Genomic DNA, 12016 nt, shown 5'->3' with positions numbered 1-12016 from the left:
GCGTTCCTTCTACAAACCACTATTGTAATCAAGTCTGAACTAGACAGAAAATTGAAGAGGATAGCAGACAATAAAATCCAGCCAAGTGAAGTGTCATTTCATCTGGCTTTCAACCTCTGCACAGAGCCCTGGGAAAATGCAATAGAACCTTTGTGGAGAAAACATGCTTTTTTTTAAGATGGAGAAAAGTGGAGTCAAGTTACCTTTGACACAGGCAAGTACCATCATCTACCTTGGCCAATTAATATGTATCTTAATTCCTTTGAAAAAACTTGCATGACTTTGAGTTTTAAAAAAGAATTGTAGGTTGAGTCTTTAAGATTTTTCTAAACTTACCACATTCCCCCAAGGCCCAAACTCGTTGTCTTTGACAGAATTTATCTGCTCTTTATAAAAATATGTCCTACATATGACTTGAGTCCATGAGAAGACCATACCTATTGCTATGAACCCACATCTAAGGCTGTACTCAGTTAGATGTTCTACTGTTGTTTCCTTTTACATACACAGAACTGGATAGCTTGAGTAGAACACAATTTTGTCAGCTTTACTGTATTTTCTTCTATGTCTTTTTAGAAGTTCACCAATTATTTTTAGTGTATAATGGATTCTCTTGCTGTCACATAGTCATCCTGTCCATTTTCTCCATCTAAAGCTTAAATCTTTTCTTTAATCTTCCCAAATTGTTGCCCAACTTCTTCTTGAATAATTCCAGTAACAAAGCACTCACTTTTTTACTATGCCTCTTGTGGTGGATTGACTTATGTCTCCTCCATAAACTCATGTGTTCTGAATGTTAGGTCCCTAGCTGGTGGCAATTTGGGAATTGGAGCCTTGCTGGAGGTGTGTTATTAGAGGTATGTTTATGAGTGTCATAGCCAGCTTCCCTTTCCATTGCTTGGCACACTGTCCTGCTGTTGTTGTGTGTCTGATTGTTGGCCAGGAGGTGATGTTTAGCCTTTGCTCATGCTGTGTTTTTCCCTGCCATCATGGAGCTTCCCCTCAAGTCTGTAAGACAAAATAAGCCCTTTCCTCCAGCAAGCTGAGAAAGTAACTACAACAGTAAAATTGGTATCAAGAAGTGAAGTCATTACTGATAGAAACCTAACTGCAACTTTTGGGCCTTTTGGAACTGATTTGTGGGAGGAATATGGAAGGATTCTAAACCTTAGCCTAAGAAATACCTTGCAATACTATAAGGACATCTTGATGGATTCTGGTCAGAGTTGAAAGACCTAAGTACAGAAAGAACTGTAGACTGTGAGGTTTGACTTATGAGAGGAAGAAAGAGCGAGGAAGAAAGAGCTTTGTCCAGGCTGGGCTAGGGCAATTTGTGTGAGATGTTTGCTGTTCTGTCTATGTAGTCCTGAGAACTTGTGCAATATTGTGTTGCCTATAAATGGACTAGTATGAGCTTATGGCTGTGATACAGAAAGGAATGAAATTTTTGGGCTGAAACCGCTGCCCAGTCAGCTGCAACTTTTTTTGAGATTACATTCATAGAGATTAGGCTAGCTGTGCTGCATTGGGATAGAAGAAAGAACACAGACTCTTTTGAAAGTAAAGGGGCCTGAAATCTAAAAGAGTGTCCTGCTCTTCAAATCAACTTTACTTACCCCTGGATTAATAAATTTGGTAACCTGCCTGCTATTATGGGGGTATAAAAAATACAGTAAAGAATGGGTCACTGGCTTTGCAATATGGTTTTGTTTTTTGGAAATGGCAATGGGCTATGTGAAGCAGGGTTGTTGGAAGTCCCTGTGTGGAAACCCAATGGAGCCATAAAGATGTACCATGGGTTGCAGTGGAGACTCTCAGGACTTTTTAATATTCTAAGACTGTGGCATGGCTGCCAGAAAGAGCTGCTGCCTCGTGATGTATTGGCCCCTGGGCCTGTAAGTGGCCAAGCTTGATGGTCAGAATTGGAACTCCAGAGACTTGTCACTGGTCAGAGTTGTTGGTCTTAGAAGCTACAGAATTTGATGTCTTCCCTGTTTGTTATAAATCTTGGATTGGTACAGTCTTTCCTTGCTATGCCTAATGTCATCTTTTGCAACATAATTTTTTTGGGGGGGTCTGGTTTTATAAGCTAACAGTTAAGAGACCTTTGACTATGAGAATGTTTGAACAGTGTTGGGATTGATAAAAACTATGGAGGCTTTTAAAGTTGGACTGAATGCATTTAATTTTATATCATGTATGGTTATCATGGGGCCTGGGGCAGAATGTGGTAGTTTGACTTAGGTATAGCCCATAAACTCATGTATTCTGAATGCTACAGCCAGAGAAAATTTAGGATTGGAGCCTTGCTGTAGATGTGTTGTTGGAGGCAGGGTTATGAGTGTTATAGCCAGATTCCCCTTGACAGTGTTTGGTTTACTCTTCTGCTGCTTTGTGTACCTGGTATTGGCCAGGAGTTTATGTCCAGCCTCTTTTCAAGCCACATTTTCCCCTGTCATCATGAAGTATCTCCTCGAGTCTGTAAGCCAAAATAAGCCCTTTGCTCCTACAAGCTGCTTGGTTGGGTGCTTTGTCCCAGCAATGAGAAGAAAACTAAAACACCTGTCCTCTAGCATTCATTTCATCTTTAGACATTTCTGTTGATCCATGTGTTGAACTCCAATCTTCTTCCCCAAGGTTACTTCCCACTATGATCTAACAAAGTTCTGTTTTAATCTTTTATGATAGATACATTTGAAGACAGAAAACACATTCTTTGAATTTTCTCCCCCAAGCTAAACATCAATTTTGAGCTTTCTTGTTCTGGACTTTTCCCACTCAAATGAGTTCTAGTTTGTCTATAATGCTTATCAAAGTTGATATGAGCAAACATTTATTCCCTTTCTGCCACCTAATGACATCATGAGTCTTCTGTTCAATTAGTTCTATCTCTGTAGATTAATTCTTGTAGTGTATCTCTGTAGATTGTTATTTTTTAATGTTAGATCATTAGCACTAAAAGAGGATTTTAATTAAAACACATACTCTCAATCCCCTCTTCCCATCCACTCTCCTCTCCTCTCAGGAGACAAATATTCTAATTTGGCATGACATTATCTGGCCTAACAGTGCCTAGCATTTGAAGTTTCTAAAAGGTCATATTCCATTGTTTTAGCTTTCTGAAGTGGTTGAATTAAGTTCAAACTCAGGATGTTTTTGAAATCTTAAATCTCTCTGGGGATGTTTTTCATAACATCTTTGAACTGGATAATGCTACAATAAATGAAATATGCTGCACTGGATTAAAAGGTTATTTCCCTGATGTGTCAAGGTAACAGAGAACATGAAAGTTCCTATTAGGCCCTGTACATCACTAGCTGTCAGTGTACTAACCCCATCTCCATTAAGTCCCTAACCTCTGCTCCTCTATAAAAACTTCAGCCAGGAAACTACCTGTCAGATTGAATGCTGAGTGGCAACAAGGCAAAGGAAAGATGTATTAAGAGTCCAAACCAAAAGGGCTGAGAGGCTTCAGTAGCTAATAGTGTGAGTCCAAGAAATAGCCAAAAATGAATGGAAACTCATCATTTGAAATCAATAATAGGAAAGAAAACTAATACAAGACCAGTGCCAAACAAAAAACAAATTGGCAATGTCAGCAGTTGTCAAATGAGTGTTACCAGTAATTTAGGATCCTGAAGGAAAGGACAAAGATTATGACACCTGTAATTAAAAGTGAGGTCATAGGCCCAAATAGCAAGTACTTTCATTTATGATTATCTCTGAAGAATTTTTGTGATGTCAGGAATTTCTATAAAGTGGTATGTCAGCCATTCTGAGTATCTTATAATAATGAAAGTAAATAAGCAAAATGTGGTAGAGTATTGTATAACACATGAAAACAAGAAATTAAATAAACACATGAATAAGTCTTACAAACATGATTTTTCATAAAATTTTTAAAAAATGAGAGCAGACATGGTGGTGCATGGCTATAATCCTAGCACTTAGGAGGCAGTGACTGGCGGTTTGATGCAAGTTTGAGACCAACCTGGTTGATATAGTAAAACACTGTCTTAAAAAAAGCCAAAAATAAAATAATAAGATCTATATTAAAATACTACTTACATGTAAACTTTAACTATACACACATAACAGTTTGCCTTTTTTGAATGTGATATGTGTGTGTTTATGGATGTTAGTATGTGTGTAGGTATACATGAGTATTTAGATATGCATGCTGTGTTTACATGTGCCTGCGTAGGCAAGAGGATGATACTGAGTATCATTGAGTATATTGAGAACTTTGCTATATGAATATACTGTAATTAAGTCATGTTCCCATCTCATTATCCTCTTTTGTCCCTACTCCCCTGCCCCTATTCTGTTTAGGTTCCTCCTTTTTCAAGGTAATTATTCCTCTGTTTTATTGCCTCATTCCTTTTTTCCTCATCCATCCTTTATGTGAAAATGTTTATGGGCTTAGAACCTTGCAGGTTTGTGGAGGTATTGGTAATCACTGTGGGGTCATGAGTGCAACAATTGGTTCTAGTCAGGATGAAAGTGCCACTATCTGGGTCTCTTATATTCTTTCTTCCCATCTTCTGGAGTATTCCCTGAGCCTTGAAGGGATCATCTTATTTTTTGAGATAGGTTCTCTCACTGAAAATGGATCTCAGTAATTCAACTATACTAGATAGCCAGCAATCCCCCTTAATGCTAGAATTATAGGTATGTGTTGTTCTCCTTGGCTTCTATATGGTTGCTGAGGATATCAACTCAGGTCCTTATGCTTGTGCAACAGCACTTTACCAACTGAGCTGTTACCCCAGCTCCAGTTCACCTTTTAAATGAGCACATACACATTTACCACATTAGAATACTTACCTATAAGGAATATAAGAATGAACAAGAATAAACGAATAGTTTAAGCCAATCTAAGATTGGTCTCAAGAAGAGAAACTTTTTTTTTTTACTAACTACATGCATATCTCTTCAGCTGTAAGTGACTTGAGGGTAGAACCTGCTTCTAAGTTCTGTTTTGCTCATGGAATAATCTTTTTTTTTTTTTTTTTTTTTTTGGTTTTTCGAGGTAGGGTCTCAATATAGCTCAAGCTGACCTGGAATTCACTAGGTAATCTCAGGGTGGCCTCAGCTTAAAATCTTAAACCTCTCAGTCCAATATCTCTAGCCAAGCACATCAGTCCATTACAAATTTAACCTTGATCAGACTCTCTGGGCCTGGGCAGCAGGACGCACCCAGCCCTTATGCCAGTATCCCAGTTCCAACAAAGTCCTCTGCAGTCTTTCCTTCCCTTTAGAACGCTCATAAGCCAAGCCTTGAAGTCCAATATTGTCTACACTTAGAATTCTCAAACTTTCATCATAATAGTCTGTAAAATTTGGCTTACCACTCCAGAAGACATCTTCTTTGCAAGCACCAAGTCCATGCCTATTCCTCCAAAACAAAGTTTCCAAAAGATCAGCATGCACATAGTCAGCCCACTCCACGGTACCAAGTTCTGTAGCAGACAGATTCAGGTTCACTGAGATAAACTTCCAGACCAGGCACAGTTATGGAGGAAGGGATTTATTGAAGCTTACAGATCCAGAGGAAGTTCCATAATGGCAGAGAAGCGGGCCTGCCTTCACAGGACCAAGCGGAGAGAAAGAAGCACAAGCCTAAAGGTCAAAAGCCACACAGCACACTTCAGGAACTCCAGCTAGGCACACTTTGCATATCTTTATATTGAAATCTGAAACCCACCACCACACCTTAAGGTCCACCTAGTGACATTGCCTTCAGCCAGATGGCTGCAAATGCAAACTACAAACAAAAAAACCTGAATATATTGGGGGCCACCTATTCTAGTCAAGCCACCACATTTGACATGAATAGCTTTAGTTTCTGTTTGTCTTGAAATATCCTTATTTCTCTATCAATTTTGAAGGATAACTTTCTGAGTACAGCATTCTCAGTTGGAAGTTATTTACCTTCAGAGATTGGAATATATCATCTTTTGGTCCTTTGTGCAATATCCTGCTTCCACAATAGGAGATAATATGCAGCATGATTTTTTCCAAATTTTCATATATATATATATAATGTATTTTGGTCATAATCCACTTTCATTACTTTCCTGAATTCGCCCCTTCCCCAGCCCCTTATCACTAGATCCCTACTTCTTTATAACTAGTTCCTCTTCTATCTTGATAGATGTCTCTTTTTTTGCACTTCTCTGTCATCCCTGACATGATGTTTATGGGCCCAGTATTATGCAGGTCTTATGCAGGTAATGAATGCTGCTTTAAGACCATGCATGCAACCACCAATTTGTGTCTGGAAGATAGCATTCCAAGGGGCTCCTTCTCATCCTTTGGCTCTTACATTCTTTTACCCTGCAATGTTCTCTGAGCCTTGGAGGGTATGATAGAGATGTCTCAGTGCTGAACACTCCACTGTCACTTCTCAGCACTTTGGTGAGTTTTGAGTCTCTCCAGTAGTCACTGACATCTGAAAATGAAAGCTTCTGTAACCAAAAATGAGAGCATCACTAATACATGGTCATAAATATAAATATTTAAGGACAATTTAGTGGGCAGAATATATCCATTTAGTCTAATAACAGTAGCAGCTTTGCCTCTGTGGCTTATGACCTTCCCTGGAGGCTTTTAACTAGATGTAGCAGGCCTCAAATCCTATTGGGGGGCAGTAGACATGTTGCTATTGCACTAGCAGGCACATCTTGACAGGCTGGTTGTATAGTTTTCAGGGTCCACTGATGGTTAAGACTGTTGATGGCTTTTCACCTTACCATCTACATCTTGTGGGGCAACCAATAGCCTTGGTAATAGCATATGTTGTTTGAGGAGTCTCAGGGGCCTCCCTAACTAACAACTCACTGGAAAGTATTCCACCCCTATACCATGATGTTTTTAAATGTACATAAACATGTGAGTGTGTGTGAGTGTGTGTGTGTGTGTGTGTGTGTGTGTGTGTGTGTGTAATAGGGAAAGGTAGTGCTTGGAATAGTCCATGGGGTGAAAACATGGACTTCTAGAGTCCAAGACTGCATAAGCAGTCTTCCCAGATGGATTTAGGCTTTCCCCCACACACACACACACACCGCTCTCTATAACATCTTGGGTTAAACAATGACAGCTTTCTTATTTGTAGCAACATTGCTGTAATAAAGGAAAAAGTTGGTTTCAGGCTGCACAAAGTCAGCTCATGGGTCTCTGAAGACCCAAAAGTTGACAATTTCTTCACATGCCAAAGACTACCCCTGGCTGCTCTGTGGCTGCCAGTATACCACAAAATGAATTTATTAGATTGCCCCGTAAATGCTATGGATATCATTTCTATTACTATTAGAAAGGAAAGGAAATCGTGAGGCTCATGAACATTCAAAGAAGGAAAAAAAAATGATTGGTCTAAAAGCTAAACTCTACCATAAACTGAGAAAACACAAATTATTAAGACTCAAAATGCATGAAAAGAGAAACAACAAACAAAACCTGAGGAGAGAATCAACCCATCTCACCTCACCAGAGCCCCGGCTGAAACCATAGAGTAATTGGGGAAATGAGCAAGAGTACTGCTTTCTTGGTGAACCTGATACCAGCACAAGGGTGAAGGAGATAGGCACAAAGAACACTCACCTCCTACCAAACCAGATATCCAGGACACAGAGGCTCCCAAGACCTCATCACTGACATAGACCTAAAAGGAACCCATCATGGCTCAGGGAAATTCGTGAAAGAGGGGGCAGAAAGATCGTTAGAGCTACAAGTTGGGACATTATGCCCAGAGGCATTGCCTCCTCCCCATAACTGATGGCTACCCTCACAATGCACAACCTACAATCCCCAATAAGGAGGGTCCCTTCAGAGGGGGGAGGACAGAGAGGAGGCTAATGATGGTACCAACATGGCTGTTTACACATTGTGTACATAACTAATAAAAAAAAAATAATGATGAAAAGATTCCACAGAGAGTGGTACCTGCCTATCTGCTGGACAGAGAAGGACAGTCTACAGCAAAAGTACTTTCCAACATGATTAAGTAAAACTGAAAATAGAAAGCAGGAAAATGGGAAGTTTCTCAGCCCAAAGTTCATTCCCAGGAGAAATGGAACTACTAAAAGTTATTTGAGAAACCCTTTTCACAAAGAGTGCTGAAAGCGAAGAAGGAAGCTCTGCCCTCCCAAAACTGAAGCCAAACCAAAGGCTCTGACAGCCAAGAAGGCCACACTGAAAGGCGTCCACCGTCACAAAAAGAAGAAGATCCGCACATCAACCACCTTTTGGTGACCCAAGACACTGCACCTCCCAAGGCAGCCTAAGCACCCTTGGGAGAGCGCCCCCAGGAGAAACAAGCTGGCTCACTGTGTGATCATTGAGTTCCACCTGACCACCGAATCAGTCATAAAGAAGACAGAAGACAACAGCACATTGGTGCTCATTGTGGACGTCAAGGCTAACAAGCACCAGATCAAACAGGCTGTGAAGAAACTCTATGACATTGATGTGGCCAAAGTCAACACCCTGATCAGGCTTGATGGAGCGAAGAAAGCATATGTTCAACTGGCTCCTAATTATGATGCTTTGGATGTTGCCAACAAAATTGGGATCATCTAAACTGGATCCAGCTGGTTAATTCGTAAAACACCTTTTTTTCACTATTAAAAAAAAAGTTATTTGAAGCCCGGTATGGTGGTGCGTGCCTTTAATCCCAGCATTTAGGAGGCAGAGGGAGGAGGATCACTGGAAGTTTGAGACCAGCCTGAGACTTCATAGTGAATTCCAGGTCAGCCTGGGCTAGTGAGACCCTACTTTGAAAAATCAAACAAAAAAGTTATTCAGGGGCTGGAGAGATAGCTTAGCGGTTAAGGCACTTGTCTGCAAAGCCTAATGACGCTGGTTTGATTCCCCAGTACCCACATAAAGCCAGATGCATAAAGTGGCACATGTACTTGGAGTTTGTTTGCAGCAGTTGGAAGCCCCGGTGTACCAATTCTCTCTATCTGCTTCTCTTCTCTCTCTCTCTCTCTGCTTGCAAATAAATAAATAATTTTAAATTATTAAAATAGGAAAGAGAAAAAAGGCATAGAAGAGGATTGTTACTAAAGTCCTTTTGTTGGTGATGGTTTTACACATAAACCTCCTAAATATAAAAGGTTCATTAGGCCAATGGGCTTACGTTTCAAGAACAACCTTGTAACATCCTAAGCTGAAAGTCACCTTTTGCCTACCAATACTTGGTATGAAAAGAATCCCTCATCACCACTATGTGAAACTTTGGGTATAATTTCCCTTTAAAGGTACCATTATTGAAGCGAATGTGAGTGAGTTTGGCATGGTGACAGAAGGAAGCAAGGTTATTTGGGGAAAATATGCACAAGTTACCAGCAATCCTGAAAATCACTGCACCACTGCAGTCTTGCTGGTTTGACAGCATCTCATACACCTAACTCTGGACCATTATCAAAGACTACAAACCAATCAGGAAAATTACCATGACTATGATGTTTCTGAATACTACCAAGTAGCCTTAATATCTACAGTCATCAAGAGAAGTATTGATTCATTTATTTTTTAAAAAGTTAAATTGTCCAATTTTACAAACTGGCTCTTATTTGGGAGAGTAAAGGCTTACATATTAATAAAATTAAGTGACTGAAAAGCAAACACATAAATATCAATATGTACATTAAAAAATGGACACTGAACAAAGCAGACCTATCATTACTGGACAAACCCATGTAGTTGAAAATATTCACAAATGTCAATGCACCCTTAATTATCAGGCTTAGAATAGGAAATTCACTGAAGTCTTTTCTACCTTACTATTGTCATTAGTCCTAAAAATGTGGCATTAGCACATTATAATGTTTAAGCATATGAAGCATTTACACTAAAAGCATATGAAAGAAGATATACTGCACTAAGAAAAAAATCAGAATTCTTGAATAATGTTTTCACCTGTAATCAATCCTTTTAAATCAGTGAACAAAAATGTACTTTTAGCATTTTCTGCATTCTAAATATAGAAGAATACCATTATATTTTCAAAATCATACAAACAATTGCTTAGATAATTCTAGAATTTATATAATATCCTGAAGAAATAATTGCAGTTATTTAGATAATATAGAAAGGGCCTTTGGGGGTTACAACTTAATGGTTATGGCTTCAACCTTTAAAAGGGTTGTGTATATTACATCAATCTATAATCAACACATTGCTTTAAATCCTATTTTAATTTTAATTTTTTAAATCTATCTTCAAAATTCAACCAGTGAAATTAGTTGCACCCTTAACAGAATCATTTAATGTGTAACAATATCTAAACACATCATGAACAAAATTGGGGAAAAGAAAAAGAATTTTTAAACACACACCAGAAAACATTCACAAATATAGGTTTAAGGGCTTGGTGGTTAAGGTGCTTGCCTATGAAGCCTAAGGACTCAGGTTTGATTCCCCAGTACCCACATAAGCCAGATGCACAAGGGGGTGCATGCATCTGGAGTTCATTTGCAGTGGCTGAAGGCCCTGGCACATTCATTCTATCTACCTCTTGTCTCTCTCAAATAAATAGGCAAAATATTTTTAAATATGTAGATTTTAGTTACTATTTTTAAACTAAAAAAACACACCAAGAAAACAAACATAAGTTCTCCAGCAAGACTAGCTACTCTGAATAATTTAACGTTTTTCTCAAGCTATAAGCATCAGTTTCTTTAATACTTTTAATTATTTATTTGTAAGCAGAGAGAAATATGAGAAAGACAGGTAGAATGGATACGCCAGGGCCTCCAGCTGCTGCAAATGGACTCCAGATGCATGAGCCACTTTGTGTATATGGCTTTACATGGAAACTGACGAATCGAACTCAAGTCATTAGGCTTTGCAGACAAGCACGTTAACTGCTGAGTCATCTCCCCAGCCCCAAACAGAAGTTTTTGGTCATGTACAGACACTTAGTAAAAGGAAGGCTAGGTTCTTTGGAAATGACCATCCACAGGGTCACTTTATAACAAACTGAACCGTTCTTATAATTAGATTTGTAGCATTATTTTACCACTAATAAAATGCGTAATGTGTGATTTACTTCAGTTATAGATCACAAAAGAATAAAGTTGAGTTCAAGTAATCACTGGATACTACTGAAGTGGTTTGCTTGCTTTTTAGAACCAGAAAAGCCTTGGACAAGTATAAAAACAAGCATGACCTCTGTAACAAACCACACTGTTGATTAGGATCACACCTGAAACACCATATTGCTGATAGTGGGCAGAAAGGGCAGAAATTCCTTTCTCAAATACTGTCACATAGATGAGTAATGTTATTGCAAATATTTTCATTAAAATATGCTTCAGCTTACTGATAGGACTAAACTTTATAAGGTAATGCCAAAGGAAAAAAGACCCTAAAGGTAGACATTTAGATAGTAGCAAAAGGCTCAGTTTGATACATCATGAACCTTCAAGGTACAGTATTCTAAAGTCACAAGCCAATTTTAGGTGATTCTCTGGTAATCTCTTAAAAGTAAGCAATTTGGGTGGGAGAGATGGCTTAGCAGTTAAGGTTCTTGCCTGCAACGCCTAAAGACTTGGGTTTGGTTTCCCAGTACCCACATAAGCACATGGTGTCACATGCATCTGGAGTTCGTTTCCAGTGGCTAGAGGCCCTGAGGACTCCATTCTCTCTATTTTTCTCTTCTCTTTCTGAAATAAATAAAATATTTTTTAAAAAAGTAAGCCATTAAGTAGGTGTTTGTACCATCTCTGCACCCAGTGAAAACATGAGTACAGACACTTAGAAGACATTATGTCATGCTGTTTTATTTTATTTTAAAAAAAATAGGGGATGGAGAGATGGCTTAGTAGTTAAGGCACTTGCCTGCAAAGCCAAAGGACCCAGGTTTGATTCCCCAGTACCCACATAAACCAGATGCACATGGTGGCACATGTGTCTGGAGTTAGTTTGGAGTGGCTAGAGGCCGTGGTGTGTCCATTATCTCTATCTGCCTCCCCCACCTTTGCTTTCAAATAAGTAAATAAATAAAATA

The 12016-nt window shown here is 39.0% G+C and overlaps 1 protein-coding gene and 1 pseudogene across 7 annotated transcripts in view; both read left to right on the top strand.

The window, feature by feature from the left end:
• The window catches only part of Nexmif (neurite extension and migration factor), a 205677-nt gene that overhangs the window by 173593 nt on the left and 20068 nt on the right, over positions 1-12016 (top strand). The gene's annotated exons all lie outside the window — the stretch shown is intronic.
• Positions 7211-9394, top strand: LOC101603133 (annotated as a pseudogene).

This window comes from Jaculus jaculus, chromosome X, assembly GCF_020740685.1.
Source record: "Jaculus jaculus isolate mJacJac1 chromosome X, mJacJac1.mat.Y.cur, whole genome shotgun sequence".
In the NCBI taxonomy this organism is placed as follows: Eukaryota; Metazoa; Chordata; class Mammalia; order Rodentia; family Dipodidae; genus Jaculus; species Jaculus jaculus.
This window is presented reverse-complemented; position numbering and strand designations above follow the sequence as displayed.